At 39.1% G+C, this 15,616-nt stretch overlaps 1 long non-coding RNA gene across 1 annotated transcript in view; it reads left to right on the top strand.

Moving 5' to 3' along the window:
* Positions 1 to 213: 213 nt before the first annotated feature.
* LOC140898837 (uncharacterized) overlaps positions 214 to 15,616 on the top strand; it is a 78,482-nt gene continuing 63,079 nt past the window's right edge. The window contains exon 1 of the long non-coding RNA XR_012155121.1: positions 214 to 251. This is a non-coding gene — a long non-coding RNA (uncharacterized lncRNA). The remainder of the gene's footprint in view (positions 252 to 15,616) is intronic.

Genomic DNA, 15,616 nt, shown 5'->3' with positions numbered 1-15,616 from the left:
GAGAAAGATATGTCTGTCATCCAGTGAGGACAGCACACAGTCCTGAAGGCAGAACAATGTCTCCATTATTTTAACACAGGCCCTGTTTCCAGCTGAAAAAAATCTAAATGACAAGAACACTGAGGGTTCCTTTATTTTTGCTGTTTGTTTCCCTGGTAACACAGACATGCTTCCCTGGTGGATAGCCATCCATTCCCCTTTGTTTTAAGATGTGGACAGGTCAAGGATGCATTCAGTTTTTCCCTTCAATGGTAAGTTAAGGCTTTTACGAATGGACCTGCATTTCTGTACTGATACATTACTTGGTTGAAAATACTGTGGATTTTCTAATGAGATTTTGGCAATGAACAGGAAATAGTCTGAATAAATGGAAAACAGGGAAGAGACCAAACTCTAAGTAGTATTCATTTCTATACTAGTTAGACTATGAGTGCTTTAGGGCAAGGTCTGTCTCTTACTATGTTTTTGTACAGTGCCTAGCACAATGGGACCCTGATCTTGAGTGGAGACAGTAGGTGCTACTGCCAAAAAACAAAAATAATAAACTCCGGTGGTAATGCTCTAGATATACCACAGCCACCTATTATCTTTGCTATGATAATACTCAGTGTTTTAATGACAAATATTGATTTCTAGAGTGCGGCAGCTCCTGCCTCTATATTTATTATGGACTCTGCATTGTGAGAGAACTTGTTAAAGGTAAGTTTAGAGAAGGAGGGTCTCTTATTTTTACCGGACTCTCATCAGTGCAGTAGGGTGTGGTTTACAGCCTTGAAATTCAGTGGGTGCAGGACTTGGAGAGATGCCATGCAGTCATTACACTGCAGTGCGGATAACGCTTTAGAAGTAGCACTGGTTTGTGATTTATAGCCAAAAGCATAGAAAGTCCTTCTATAAACAAGAATAATAATAAATAGAATGTGGTGAGGAGGAGGGATGTAAAGGAACTTTAAAGATGGCCTACAAGGGGAAGAGAATTGGGCTTGTACCCTCTGCGGCTTCTTTATGATATGTGAAGGTGTCTCAGAAATATTGGGATTTTTAAAAGTTCTACTTTTTTTTTTTTAACTTTACAAATATAAAATTTTGTCTACCCTGTTTTGGGTAGAGGACTCTTTGAAGGACTAAAGAATTGGAGTAAGAGCTTTCTTAGCCCACTATTGAAAAAGGAGGGAGAGTTTGTTTGAATGTTTAACAAAAAGAACTTTTCTCCAAATGTTAGTCAATCATTAGTGTTAAATAGGTGTTAACAAAAACAAAGCATCTGCCTAAAAAATCCCATGCTCACTTGCTCAAATTTATGATACCATAATCTCACTAGTTCATATTGTTCATGGAGTATTTCAACAAAAAAAAGTCCCTTGAGAAGCAATATGAGGGGAGTCAGTGCACAACAAGCCACGTGCATAGTGTTTGTTTCTAAAGTGGGTGTGCGGAACAAAACCAACTGGTTCTTCACAGTGGCAGTAGTTATAGAGGGAAGGAAGCTAATGAGTTATCAAACTGTTTATTACATCACAAAGAGAAAATGGCTTTGTACATTAATTGTAAATCTGTTTATTCTCCCTTGAAGCGGATAAATGAAAAAAAATGAACTGAAATGTCACTTCTCACATTTTATTCAGTTGAAAATGTGTGTAAAGTAATGTTAAGGGTGACTCAGTAGATCAACATTTTAGCACGTTAGATAGCAATGATTTTTTAACAAGTTCTTCCTCAGCTTGATGTATCAGGAAAAGAAATCTTAAAATGCACCATATAATACTGAATGAAGACTTTACATACCCCAACCAACACAATGATGCCATTACATATGGGGAATATGACCAGAACATAATGCAACATTAAATGTCATTCTAATCTGTCCTGAAAACATGATGGGTTCTCACAGCTATCCTGAAATGGGGTAGTGAAATATTTGCAGAGAAATCCATTTGCTGTCTATAAAAGTAGCAAATGAATGTTGTAAGGTGACTTTTAAATGGGCACACATACACATCTGCCCTTACACCCACACTATATATACTAAAATGCTGCTGAATGTTGACTGAATATTTTGCTTGTCATTCAATGAAGTGACTCTTTGGTAACTTTACTTTTATCTCTGTCTGAGGCTATGCAGTACCAAGAACATATTTTAAACTGTACTTTCTTGATATTCAAATTGACAAATACATGCAAACTTAAAATAATTTTGGCAAGGGAAAATGTCCCACCTAATGCAAAGAAGTTCTCCAGAGTTAACCAGCCCTGTACACAGAGATGTGTTGACAGCTTAAAGGCTTCTTAACTATAATTTTTTCCATACATCAACTAATTTGGCTCTTGAATTTGTTTTTGTAGCACTTACCAAATGTCTAGTTTAACTAGAAAAATCTAGACATTGCACTGACCGATAATGGTAACAACTTATTAGAGCTGAATGTTTGTTATATACAGTGGGATATGACAGCTTCCTGCAATATCTTTGGGAGACCTTGGTGAATTAAATTTAAGTATCTTTGGGGTCCATTGTATTAAATGAATTGTTTATATATTATTGTGGGCTAGCATTGTATGTAACCTCCAAGGGGGGGGGAAGATGTGACAGATGTGAGACCTGGGGGGTTCAAAGGACTATATTGAACAACGTGCCAGCTAAGAATGGACTTTTGGAACAAAAAGTGTTAAGTGGCTTCCATGGGAAATATCTATGGGGTGATGAATGAAAACCTAGACTTTTGAAGCTACACCCTGAGGAATGGGCCTTTGTCTGCTGATCACAAAGCTAAGATCAATGACCCAAGCTGTATAAAGGAAAGACTAAACTATTCATGGTTGTTCTGGTTCTGAATATGAGATAGTTGTGAACTTGATAAAAATCCATTTGTGGGTTTTGAAGGACTGACATCTACCAGAGCTCATGGTTGGAGGTGGAGTGACTTCTAGTAAGATTTTTAACATGCAGACAGGTTCTTTAAACATTTTTAATATGTTTTCTCTATAATGCTTTCACCTTAAGAATAAGTGTGCTTGCTTATTAAGAACGAGGTGCTAACTTTTAACTATGGGATATTTATGCTATTCATAGTCTCTGGAGAGAAAGCAAAGCGCAGGTGCTTGCCTTTTAAGTGGTCTGGCTTTCGGAGGATATCACAGTGTAGGCAAGGAAGGCTCCTGGTGAAGAGGGAGTCAGACAGTGGTCTCTGCCTAAAACAGTAATAGCTGAAGATCAAAGAATCAAGATTACCCTTGAAGAATCACAGAGGAGAAATCCAGGTGCAGTTACCCTGAACTGTGACACATACTGTAGTTGCCTTTCTGTAAAAAAACAAAAACAAAAAAACCCCCCAAAACAAACCCTTTATATCTGCAATAATTGTCTCCCTGTGTCTTTTTGATCTAAATACATTAATGAGGGGGTACTATCATTAGGACAGGTGACAGCCTTAGTTCCTAGAGTTCATCTGCAAGGTGTGGGCACTTGCCTCTTTTAATATCTGATCTTTGGAAAGAATGAGATAAATGGATCCATAAAGATCTAATTGTCCTTAAAACCCAGGACAGGTGCAGAAGCCACAAGCAGCTGGCTGGCTGGCTGAGCAGAAGTGGGAAGCCCTGCAGTTGATCATTTGTCTGCCCTCCCTGGTGGTTGACATTGGCATGCCAGACATTCTTTCAAGGGACACAGGAATAATTCAGACATTACTTAACGAAAGAAAGCTATCAGCAATTGTTTTCCTAGAAGAGAAGCTATGACAGGACTTCGCTTGTGTCATATGTATCCCATAACCTTGTATGATTAAAACCCATGTGTACTGTAGGATTCACTTTCATAGAAGACAAAAAGCTAGGATAAAAATGTTAAGTCATAATAAAGGTAAAGGCCAAAAGTTAAAAAGTTCTAATACACTTCAGAATGCTAGCAAATGAGATACAGGAACAAAAATAGTTGTCAAAGCAATAATTAAGAGTTGACAAGCTTTTCAATCTTAATTGGCATTATAGATTTAGAACGAGATCTAGTCTGAACATAGAACTCCGGAGTTCCTGACTCCCAGTACTAATCCCGACTATCCTTGAGCAAATCACTCACATTCTCTGCCTGGATTTCCCCCTCCATAAATTGAGAATAAAAATATTTATCTACCAAATACATGTTTGTTGTGAAGATTAGTTAGGGTTTTTTTTAAAAGCATATTAAACATGGACAGCATCATGTAAGTGCTAAGCATTTTTAACACATTTTCTGTGGTCTTAATTTCAGAATTCAGCATTTGGAAGTAAATATTTTAGTTGTGAATGTGGATTAGTACAACACTGGAATTGGAGCAAATTTGTGTTTAAAATGGAGGTCCTCTCTCATAAAGAAAGGAGGTGGACTAACTAAAAGGTGTACTAGTGGCACCTTAGAGACTGACCAATTTACTTGAGCATAAGCTTCCGTGAGCTACAGCTCACTTAATCGAATACAGACTAACACGGCTGCTACTCTGAAACCTAACTAAAAGGTGCAGATTTGGTTAATCTGTCAGAGGGGGGAGGGATAGCTCAGTGGTCTGAGCATTGGCCTACTAAACGCAGGGTTGTGAGCTCAATCCTTGAGGGGGCCATTTAGGGATCTGGGGCAAAAATTGGGGATTGGTCCTGCTTTGAGCAGGGGGTTAGACTAGATGATCTTCTGAATTCCCTTCCAACCCTGATCTTCTGTGTGTGTGAGCTAGAGTCCAAGTCTTGCAGTTCAGGGAATTTCCCTTGCAATGGTTGTGTGCTCTCTCACCTGGAGGAGTAGCTGACTTCATGCAGAACTTGAGGATGTTGTTCCCAGCTGCAGTGTTGCTTGGAAGCCGTGGGAGTGGCTGTGTAACTTCAGAATGAGGAAGGAGATTTTTTTCTGTAACCCTATGATAAGCTAACCCTGACACTGCAAGGATCAGAACTCCCTTCACCGTGACAAGAATGGACAAAATCTCACCAGTTTTCCAATTATTCCCGTATAGAGTGTAATTTCACTGTACAAAAGAGCATTTGGACCTCAATATAGTGTGCAAATAACTGAGTGACAACATGCAATTAACTAGAGCAACAACATGTGCACACTAATTGGGCCGTAGCAGGACCATGATATTTAATGCACATAAACAGATTACAGCATGCACTGTAGTAAAACTAACAATGTATTTAGTAATCATAAAGCAGAAACCAAGCACTTTAGTTCAAAACGAAAAGGAAAAAAACCCAGCATATACAATAGACACATGCCCATTATATAATCAATATTACACTTTATAGGGACTTGCTCTTCTTTCTCCAGCTATAGCCTGCCATTGCTTGCTAAAAGTTAGGCTTGCAGTTTGAGAGACATGGAACAAAACTGGTATTCATTTTCTGTTGACATGTGTCTTGTATAAACGTGCCTCAAGTATATGTGCACAGGTAGATATCTGGTATACGTAGCAACAGGCTAAAGGCAGGGGAGTCAAGTTTTGTTCAATAGTTATTCAGAAAAAGGTGTGTTTCTTGGTCATTTTAAAACCTAGAACAAAAACTTGTTACCTTTCCCGACATCCTGTCCTGGCCAGGAGGAAGCACTGAAGTATTTTACGTGAAACTCATATTGTAAGAGTTGAATATTTTCATCTTCCTGTCTTTATGTCTGAGCAAACAGATCTCCAAAGTTAAAGGATTGGAGAGACAAGAGATAGCGTTGTGAAGGAGAAGTTAATGGAGATGAAAATGAAATCTTGGAGAGACTGAGTTGCCTCCCCTGCGTCAAGCATATCTTTTAAGTCAGAGAAGCCACTCTAGTTTTTAAAAGAATTGTTATGCTGTCTCTATTGATGTAATGTATGAAACATGCACAAGGGCCTGCATAAACATTAAAGGTTAGATTTGGAAGGACACTAATGTTTAAGTAAATTTATTTTCCTTTAGTCTACCTACCCCACGGGCAGTATTTATTTTAAATAAAATGTGTTTACATTGTTTCTAATTGAATAATATTAGGAATAAACAGTATTGGAAAGATAAAGCCACCCTCACAGAAGCTGTTTAGCTATTCTTTTTCCTCAAAGTGTTACCAGTTATGCAGTAAGATTACATGTAAAAAGAGAATGAATACATTCCCAGCTCAGCAAAAAGTGTACAAGCCGTGACTGGTTTGTTCCTAAATTCACCAATACTTTCATGCTGGCTACTGCTACTGAGAATTTGATAAGGGGAAAAGAAAAAAAAACAGCAGCTATTTGGCTGGCCATCAAAAAATGTCTTACTAGACATGCCTACACCTGGTGTAGTACACCAGTCAAAAGCTCATCCACCACCTGTAGGCATCAAAAGCAGCTTTGGCTTTTCAAACCAATCGATGAGTGACGAGCTGCCATGAATGTCCAACAGGTCATGTGGATTTCTTATCAGGAAGGTAGTTTATTTACTTCATGCAGCTAGCTTATGCATGAGTTTCCTTAGCAAAGCTGTAGACAACTTATATACTAGGAAAAAGAGATGACAGGTATTTTTACAAAGAGATAGCTAACACAGCATAGGATTTTACAATGTATTCACTAGTGCAGACAAGGTAGTTTTACCATTGATGGTAAACATTGTAATTTTACCTTGATGAGTTCACTTTGACCAGTTACATCAAGATAAAACTACAGTGTGCCCTGTCTATGCTAGGATTTTTCATGTTAATCTTGTTGTTAAAAATAATAATAGTAATGATAATCACTTTCCCCCTTGGTGTGGCATGGCCAGAGAAGGTGCTAGTATGTGGAATGTTCTGCCAGTTCCTCATTCCCTGTCCTCCTTTTGGCAGGAACAGACAGAAATAAGATCTATGTACAATTACTCTGAGTTAAGTAGGACTTAAGCCAATTTCTAGATGGGAAAACAAACACACAAGCACTCTAGACACTGAATGGTAGAAATGTGATTTGATGCTCAGGCAGTCCATAAATGGAAGGTTTTGTAAATTACATTTTGTCATCTGAAGGGTCCACAGCAACTCTTCTCTGTTCCAGTGCCCTGAAATATTCCTCTTTGACTTTTACACTGGCAATAATTTCTGTTGTCCTCCGAGACTGCTACCAGATTCTTTACTGTTCTCTCTCATTTATACTGATCCACCTGATTTTAAGACTGACCAAACCTTCCTAATTATCAGCCCTTTTTTCTCTTCTCTCCTCCTCTTTCCCTTCTGCTTCCTAATTTGACCACTCAGTCTACTTTTAACTTGGTGAGCAGAGCAGAACCCAAAACCCAGCTAAACATAGAAGGCTATGAAAGAAGCATCACTGGACAGGAGCTTTGTGATCTGATTATCTGAGAGGTTTTAATTTGTAGGATAGTGTGATTTATATACAGAAGTTGTAGGAAAAATGGATTTCCAAATGTAAGAAGATATTTCCTCTATTTCTTTGTCCTTTGTGCTTTAGCCTATACTTTGTCTCAGGTAGGTTTGGGAATGTGACCTAATAAATGGGGAGAAACTAGTGATCAGCGCAAAACCCCTATCCCTTTTGAGGATGCCAGAGAGAGAGAGAGAGAGAGAGGTGCAGTAGTAAAAATGTTTCATCAATGAAACACACCTCTAACAAGGTGTGTACAGCATTATTCTAGCTCCATCTTGTGGCTGAATCTGTAATCTCTTTTCAGTACTAGGTCTGATCCTTACATTCTTATTATAGTCCCTATAGACATTAGTAATATTAAATAAATAAAAATCCTTGCTTTTAAAAAAATGACGTGAATTTTTATTGGTAATGAAGGGATGACGACATTGGCAAAAGACAAACCTAGTGCAAATCGCCAACACACCACTATCAATTTTACCTCAGTCACATCACACCCCGGCCATTGCTGTACAAGCTAAGATGAGCATAGTGTAGGGAACCAGTCAAAGGCAGATCTGTCAATGTATCTTAATCCCAACCTGCAAACACCCCAGTGTTCCAATCTGGGGGCTTGATATCACCAATGAATTGAGCCTAAGGCGTCTACTTTAACATCAAGAAAATTGTCACACGCTGTCAAAACCTGAACAATGATCTACGGTTGATTTTGGTAATGCTTATTTGTTTCTCTAAAAACAAAATTCTGGGAAGTTATAGAATAGATATAAATCATGCTGAAGAGTATCAAGATTCACAGAATAAAAAAGACCACCAACATGCATTACTACCCTTTGAGCTGTAGAACTCCCCCTCCCAGACACACCCTGAGAAGTACTGTCACCAGCCATCCCATTCCAAGGCTCCACAAACCAAAACATGATCTCACCCTGGAAAGGAAGAAGTCACTGCAAATTTGCAGAAATCACACAAGAGAGCCCATATCCTGGATTCTATGACAGCCTGGCTCAGGCAGGTCTAAACGTATTTCCCCATATATGTGGGTCCACATTTGGAGCATAACACAGCTACGGTGCATATACGTTTTTGAAGTTTTTAAAAATGAAAGTAGTCATATGATTAAATATTGCTAAAGCTAAAGAAAAAATGTCTGAACGTATAGAACACAATAATACTTTACACTTAAATACCGCTTCCAACCAAGAATCTCAAATCACTTCACAAGGAGTTGTCATTGTTATCCCCATTGTTTTACAGATGAGGAAGCTGATGCCCTGAACTTGCTCAACAACCCACTAGTTGGGGTAGAGCCAGGAATAGAACACAGGTCTCCTAACTGCCATTCCCCGGCTTGAATTATGCTCTCTCCCAAACAAATACATAAGGTGGTAGAATATTTATACATCGAGAACTGCTATCTCACCCCTCTAATCATATTTTCTTCACCTCCTCATTTTGTCAATGTACTTGCCTGTGGGAGATTCCCAGATTCAAAGTTAGGGTGACCAGATAGCAAGTGTGAATGGGGATGGGGGATAATAGGAGCCCATATAAAAAAAGCCCCAAATATTGGGACTGTCCCTATAAAATCGGGACATCTGGTCACCCTAGTCAAAGTTAGCTCTGCATCTTTATTCACTTTCTAGGAGTTCTTTAAACGTTTGCCCCAACTTTCACATTGCTGTTAGATACAGTAATTTTTCTTCCCTCTCATCTCCAACTCTCTCTTCACCCCTGCCCCAAGACTTTTAATTCCTTTTCCCTAGTTCAAATAGTCTCCCCAGGCCTGAGTTTAGCCTCTTTGATTCACATGCATTTAAGAATAAGGTGAAAAGATCACTTAGCTCTGCAGTTAAATTTTGGCTATGTGCCAAATCACATGCTCTGCCACAGAGTAGCCCCAGATGTGATTGCATTGTGTGAATTTGCAAGGTTTGAAGAATGCGTGGGGTGCTGTACTCAGGGACTGTTGGAATTGCTAAAACCCATTTAAGATCTCAGCAATGGTGATTGGGGCAAGGAAAGGGGGCACATAGTGAAACTAATCCAAACCAAACAAAGATTTAAGTTTGGGATAATTCTTATTTCTTTCTAGCTTGGCTACTCCTACTTCATATGTGCAAAGTGCACTCAGTCTGCTTCCTAAACCCAGTACAATCACGTAAACAAATCTTTCTCCTGAAATTTCAATATGGCATCCTTCACTTCCTGCACTAAATTGTTGTGGTGGCATTTCAGTGATGAGCTCTAGTTTATAGAACATTTTGCAAAACCCTTTAGGAGCTATTTGCATGAAAGGTGCAATAAAAATAAGTGATTTTTGTTAATTAGCTTAATTCAGCCATTTTACTGTTTAAATAAATTGCATTAATTGTAACTTTTCACCAACAGATGGCATAGTAACAGACTGCAACCTACACTAAGATGAATTCTAATAGTTCTGACATCATTGAATACACTAGAGATTTGTTGATCACAGCCGTAGGACACACAGTATTTTCCTTCCTTTGACAGGTGTATTCAGATTTTTTGGGGGAAGTTAAATAAAAGCCTTCATTATATGCTTAGCTGGTCCAATCTGGGTTCTTTTGCCCTTTGAGGGCTGCATGAATCTGTTGATGAAAACTATTGTCTACAGACAAAATTAACTAACAGCAAGTGCTACATGAAACACCTCTCAGTCGTCATACATTTTCTTGGTTTCTTTTTATAGTGCATGTGAAATTTAGTGCTTGTGAAAGGTGGTAGATGGACAGTCCTGGAAGAATAAAAATCCTCTTGGCCACAGAGCAGCTACAGTATAAGCAGAGGGAGTGTCAGCTTCTCCATTGTACTCAACTCCTGGAAGGACTACTTATACAGATGGGAGTATATTATTTGTATTTCACTAGTACCCAAATGCCTCACATTGGGACCAGGGCCCCATTGTCTCTAGACACTGTACATACCATAAAATAGAGTCTGTCCCCAAAAACTTACAGTATACACAGACAAAAGACAAAGGGGGTGTGAGAGAAGGGAGAAGGATGCAACACAATCAGAGTGATCAGCATGATAGGTGGCCACTATCATGTTAGTTCCACATTAAAAAGAAGATATTTAATTACATAGTGAGAGATCAGATGCAGAAAGGGAAAAGAGGGGAGATGAGTTAATAGAACAATGGGCACAGGAGAAAGAAGGGCAACGTAGAATTGGAAGGGATGACAAGATAGATGGAATGGGTGGAGGACTGCAAGAATGAAGTTGCAGCAAAGAAAATGTGAGGAAGAGTGGGAGACAACCACCAATGATGAAGGAAGAAAATATGTTCGGAATCAAAACATAAAGGGAGAAAATAATTCAGTCTCCCTGCCCATTCAGTCCCTGGCCCTCTGCCAAGATTGCTAACCAGATTGCCAATGAGCAATGATGATTTTGATGTAGGATTAGCAGAACTGGATTTTTTTTTTTTAATGATTTTGATGGATATCAATGTTTATTTTTAAGCATTTTTTATTTTTATCAATGTACATTTTCCACAGTTGCATGAAATTTTGGGTGTTATTCCCCATTTTAATTTAATTTTAATTGATTTATATTTTAACAGTTGCAGGATATTATGGGGGTGCTAGACAATTATTTAATGACAGCCTTTATGAAGCATTCAAACAGCATTTTTCTTACTTTGCCTATCTCTAAATTTTTATTATCGATGGAAATATTTTTTCGTTGGTTTGTGGGTGTCTGGCAAAATCAATGTTTATCGACACTCATAAAAACTGAATCCTTCCTAGCCTACTTATATATGGTCATTTGTCCATGCAAACTAAAATGAACCCACCATATTCACTCTACCTCGACCACTGACTAGCTACCATGTAGAAACAAATTTTGCTCACTACAGCTCTAGGCTTACTTGAAGTGATGATAGAGAAGCAAAAGGGTCTAGAATAGATCCTATTACCAACCTTCTGAGACATTCAGTTGCCCTGTTTCTGAGGAAACTCCATTTCCCATACAAGCTCCTTTTGCTTCAAGCCTCTGAAGAAGAGCTGTGGGAGGTAGAAAAGCAAACTGGAATCAAGGATCTTCATCTTCTTCTTGCTAAGATGAAGGACTGCTTCTCTCTTCAGGTAGCAACACTACTGTTGATATCATCATCTTAGACACATAAGCTGAGAAGCCCTTGGTATAGCTGCAATGGGCTCTCAGGATGTTTTCAGGAAAGAATCATAGAATCATAGAATGTCAGGGTTGGAAGGGACCTCAGGAGGTCATCTAGTCCAACCCCCTGCTCAAAGCAGGACCAATCCCCAATTTTTGCCCCGATCCCTAAATGGGGAATGGGAAAGGTTCTTCCATTTTGGAACTTGCTTCCTTCCTTGGTCCAACACAGAGACCAAGACTGTTGTCCTTAGAGGCACACTGCAAGACTTATTTTCCCAGGCTTTTGAGACAGGAAAGCGGTATGGAGAACACAAGTGGGTTCAAGGGGTGTGAGATATTTATTACACCTGATAAGCTATTGGAGGGGAATATCATTTGTTATTAGCTTATTTGACAGATCTATTGTTCTTAGGACACATGTGCCCAGAATGCTGAAGGAGGGAACTTAAAAAGGGGGCAAACATGAGCAAATCTATTTAATTAAACACTATTTCTCTCGAGCGCAAGTAGAGGTAGCAAGTAGTTGCAAAGTATTTTCACCGAAACCAAATCATGCTCCTTTTCATTGTGAAAATTACTAGCTATTCGAGTGATTCATAGGTTTAAGTAAAAACAAACTACATACATGCCAAATTTCAGTTAACAGAAAAATGTCATTATGAATCCATCCTCTGAAGAAGCTAATGCCAAGGCAATACTTGCATGTTTTGAGTAAGGCACCTTAGAGGCTGAAATGGACACCACTCGTTAATTGATTGCTGCTATCTTTCTTCAAGGACGTGTATGACAATTTGCAGATATGAATATTTATACAAGTGCCACAAACTTCATTGTTGTTGCCTAGTCCTCTATCCAATCTAGCCTAATTTGAAAACTACAGTGGGAGGAGAGGCTGCCTCCAAGGGAATTTGTGGGTAGTAGGTCAAGACTTAAGAAAAACTCCACTTTAATTGGGATTGCTTATGGTCAAACAGGGTGCAATTTTCCCCATCAAAACAAAAACCAATGGGAGGTAGCTGCATGGGCACAGAGGTGAAGACTGTCAAGCCACTACTAGTAAGTGTCTATGTCAGGTTTTAAGGACTGCATATTTTGAACAGTACAGCCTCCGCTCCGGCTCTCATGAATCCATGGTGAAGAGAACTTGCTTCTGTTCGGAGGGTCAGTGTGCTCCCTATATATGCACACATGGAGATCCCAGGACCAGGTAGCTTTGGGTGGGATGCAGTTTATCCTTCCTCCATCACTATGGATGATCTACAGACAATTCAGCCTACCCTAATACCATATTTAAGATATTAGATAGCTTCCCCAAGGCAATCCTGTCTCATCAAAGCACCACCCTCAGAAACTTAGAATTATTAATTATTAGTACTGCGGTAGTGCTGAAAGGCTGCTATTATAGTAGGCCTTATAAACATACAGAAGGCAGTCTCTGCCCCAAAGAGCTTAAAATCTACTTTAGGCTTATGCTAGTTCTTAATGCAGTTTTTTTCTGGAGTTAGAGGTGATCTTGACCGTAGACACCTCTCCGTAGGTCCCACCTTTCTTCCTGCTACCATAACTCTAGCAGCAGCCAGACCTTCCGGTCCCCTTGTGGGTACACAATAGCAGCCCCGAAGAGGATAAAAGGAAAATAGCACTGCTATATTTGAACTAAAATGGAGTGTTTTATTTTTCTGAATTCTTTACACAGGTCGACCCTTTTCTCTTTTCTGCTGATCCCTCAACTGTGTAGAAAACTAACAATACCCTGCTGCAGCTGCCAGGTTCCAAAGACAATATGCTACCACAGCAACAGATTGCTAACCACAGCCTCCATCCATAAACTATGTTGAAGTATATTCTCTTTCTATACAGAAAGCTGGAGATAAATAATAAAGAAGTGCAACTGCTACATCGATGACCAGTTTGACATTAGTGTTGATGTGTTGCATCGTCATCTAGCAAATTACGTTACAAAATTACTGTCTATAGAAGTGATTGTTTTCAGTGTGATGACTGCCTGGAATCTATTACTGGCACTGGACTGCTGTACAGGCAGCAGTCATAGAAAGATTTTTTTCGTAAGAGCACAGTCCTCATGCTTCATATAAATTTCTTAGAGCAAGGTACACGCCCCAAACAAGAGGTTACAGTGTGGCGAGAGCTAGGAGTGTCCCAGCAATGACAGATATGAACAGGGTCCCCAAAAAAGCACTGTACTTTGTGTCAGACTTTATTGTCTCACTGACATCACCAATAACTTGGCCATGTACATGGTAATTTGGTTTACAACTCTACTCCAAGGCACTTGGAATACTACACTATTTAAAATGCTATGAGCAGCAAATATGAAAAAAAAAGTGAGGGTGAAAAGAGGGAGGTAGGCAGGCTCACGGTGGATTCTATGGAAGCTAACTGGTTAAAACTAAAAATTTCTCTACAAAAATAGTTTTCAGATGCATTTAAAAGTAGTGAGGAAGGATGTGCGGAGGCAGATGTGTAGGGGGAGCAATTTTCACACCCTGGAAGCTGCTACAGCAAAGAAACGATCATGAACTGACCCTTTGATACAAATGGCAGAATTACAAGATGTAGGAAGTGGGGAGAAGATACAATCTCTTTCTCTCTCCCTTTAGAGCAGGGCGTAAAGTGAAAACAAAACCACCCATCATGTAGGAAAATTACACAGGACTGCCTTGCTACATGGCCAGAAGCAAGTCAGGAATAACTGGAAACAAAGGGGTGGAATTATATAGCAACAGAGAAGTCACAAACACAATCAAATAGTTACCTGGCTGAAAGAACATCACCCCTGTGACAGAGAGTCATGTTCCATATTCGCAGGAAACCAGATGCTCAAGCTGTTTATATGAGGGGCTATTTATTGGTTCAAACAAAGAGAAGTGCAGGCATTGATCACCGAAATAAATACTCACAATTACTGCATAAAATTATTCCTTTGGGTAATTCTAGGCTCTCAGAACTTGAGATAATTCCTAGCACTCCATATTGCCTGTGCATTTTCCTCCAGTATCAGTCCAACTGAGATTGTTTACAAGCTTGTAACAATGTCCCATGACCTTTTACAGCCCCACTACTTATACGTTTGGAGTCTATGTTTAATGCAAGCGGAATCCCAAACCAAAGAAGAGCAGATTCCTCCCTCTTAAAGTAAATCCAAGGCCCACCAGTGCTGGGCCTGGCCTTCTTGCAGAGGAAAGATGGGTAGGTACAGGTCTGGAGAAACTCTACAGACCCACTAATAAAGTTTAGTAGCTACCTTAAGACTGTTATACCAGGAGAAACAAATTTAACATAGCACCAGAAGCCACCACTGTGTGCTGTTAAACACTATTAAATGGTAGTAGTAGCTCCCTAAAAACCAAACAAAAAAATGACAGTGAGGACACTCTCTCCCACAGCTGTAATAGCCTGGAGAGGCTGTCAAACCAACATAGTCTGCACTGGTGACAACCAACTAAACAATGGAAAGGCAACTTTTAAAACAGAATTTGCACAGTAATTATTATTTCCACTACTAACTGCATGCAGAATCTCTTTGCACTTTTGCTTTTGGTACCATACCACTTATTGTCACAAGGAGAAAACCAGTGATTAAGTTTATCACACTTGAATCATGCAGACCTTTGGAACACTAGAACACCACATTATGCCTGAAGGAATGTGCAGTGAAACATGTCAGCAATTCAACTGTAAATAGTTAATACAGTTCTCCTAAAATACCACCTTCACCAAGCTACTCTTTTCAATGACAGAAAAAAAAAAAAAAACTTTTGCAGCTGAACTCAAAGTTATGACCTGACTCTATTCCCCCACATTTGGTCACAGTTCCCCTTTCCCCATATGGAGCATCTTGTGACCTCATGTTTAGCTTCATAATGTTTTCCATAACAACCTACTTATAGCCAAGTTACCTGAAGTAAAAACAGAAAGCTATCCACTTATACTAGCAGAATTTAGCAAAACTCATCCAAATATTTAAGCTTAAAAAGTGGCCTACAAAGGATTTTTTAAAAATTTGGCTTATGAGTTGTTTTATTTCTTTAAAGAAAGCCTGAAAGGTTTTTATGTTTTAGAAAAAGGCTGAAGTTTTTGCTTAAAAAACCCTAGAAACAGTAGGAGTGTCAAGT

Source organism: Lepidochelys kempii, chromosome 15, assembly GCF_965140265.1.
Source record: "Lepidochelys kempii isolate rLepKem1 chromosome 15, rLepKem1.hap2, whole genome shotgun sequence".
Classification (NCBI taxonomy): Eukaryota; Metazoa; Chordata; order Testudines; family Cheloniidae; genus Lepidochelys; species Lepidochelys kempii.
Note: the sequence above shows the minus strand (reverse complement) of the source record. Positions and strands in the feature narration are given on the sequence as shown.